Raw genomic sequence first — 1,390 nt, 5'->3', positions numbered from 1 at the left:
TATTCTATGTAATATATATGTACATATATAGTTATTTTCAAAAGTGGAAGATAAGAAACAACACAATCAGAGTATAAATTAATTCAACAGTATATCGACATGAAAAAATGGGATGCATTTTTGAACAATCTTCTGATAGGATAAACCACAGTGAGGGAGGAAGAGGGATAACAAGAGACTTTTTCTCAAAGTGTATTGTTTAATTCTCTTTATTTTGCCAACTTGCTTAATAGATAATCTAGTTGGGATAACGTGATAAGTAATATAAGTACTATGTGCCTAAATGTATAAAAATTACATAATGTTTAAAAAAATTATCCATACTATAAATAAACAATCACTTAGTATTGTTTGTTTGAATTTTTCCATTGATGTTTAGGACTACAACTGGTCAGTCTCTAGTTGGCATATGTGCATACTGTGCGTATTGCCTCGCTATAGCCTAAATTCACAAGCATTATAAGCGAAGATGAACAGTAGCTAGCAGTGGGATCTAGAACGTGCGCTTCATCCTATTTGGGACTCGTTAGCTGGATCTACCTGCATCTCTGAATTGATATTCATTCTTAGACTCGAACACAGTACCTTTCGATTCAAACGCCATCGCGTTATTTACTCGGCTACTGAGTCTTGATAGCCACTTGCTTGTGCAATGGAGTGAAGTATGAATTCACTTAGTATTGTTTGTTTGAATCTTCCCACTGATGTCTGAGTCCCAGAGTGAACATCAAATTTGGGATGCAGATGCATCCAGCTGACGAGTCCCAGATAGGAGGAAACGCGCGTCTTGGATTCCACTACTAGCCACTATCCAGCTTTGCTTATAACTAAACATTTTTCGGAACTACTCTTTTAATAAAACAGTTTATATGGATAAATTAAAAAGATACCTTGAGTTCTATACCTTTTTGGTATATCACAGTTATTTGATGTTAAGTTATTTTAAAATTGTATATACTGCTGATTTACTGATGACTAACTTCTTATCAATATCAACGGATCCAAATAAATCTAAAGCATTTGTGGAGATTATTGAACTTCGAGGTTTACATATAGAATTCAACTGATTTAATGAATGAATTCAAGAGGAAATTCACGTATTCAATGAAGTTCAACCATGGTTAAAGTGAATCACTTACCCACCAATGGCTTTGATTGATAATTACACATTATTGCAAATTAATTGAAATTATAAAAGTAAACTAATCTATATGGACTCATTAGTTTATATGTTGAAACCTTACTATGAAACTTTGATTTACTGGGTTCAATGTCATGAGTTAAGTATATTTACTGTTAAGGAGTTCCATAAAAAAAGATGAAACAGCTATAATCAGGTATTTTTGTGGAGATTCCAGTATTTCCATAGTTGAAATCATGAGTCAATTGA

The sequence above is a fragment of the Schistosoma mansoni genome, chromosome 3, assembly GCF_000237925.1.
Source record: "Schistosoma mansoni strain Puerto Rico chromosome 3, complete genome".
NCBI lineage: Eukaryota > Metazoa > Platyhelminthes > Trematoda > Strigeidida > Schistosomatidae > Schistosoma > Schistosoma mansoni.
This window is presented reverse-complemented; position numbering follows the sequence as displayed.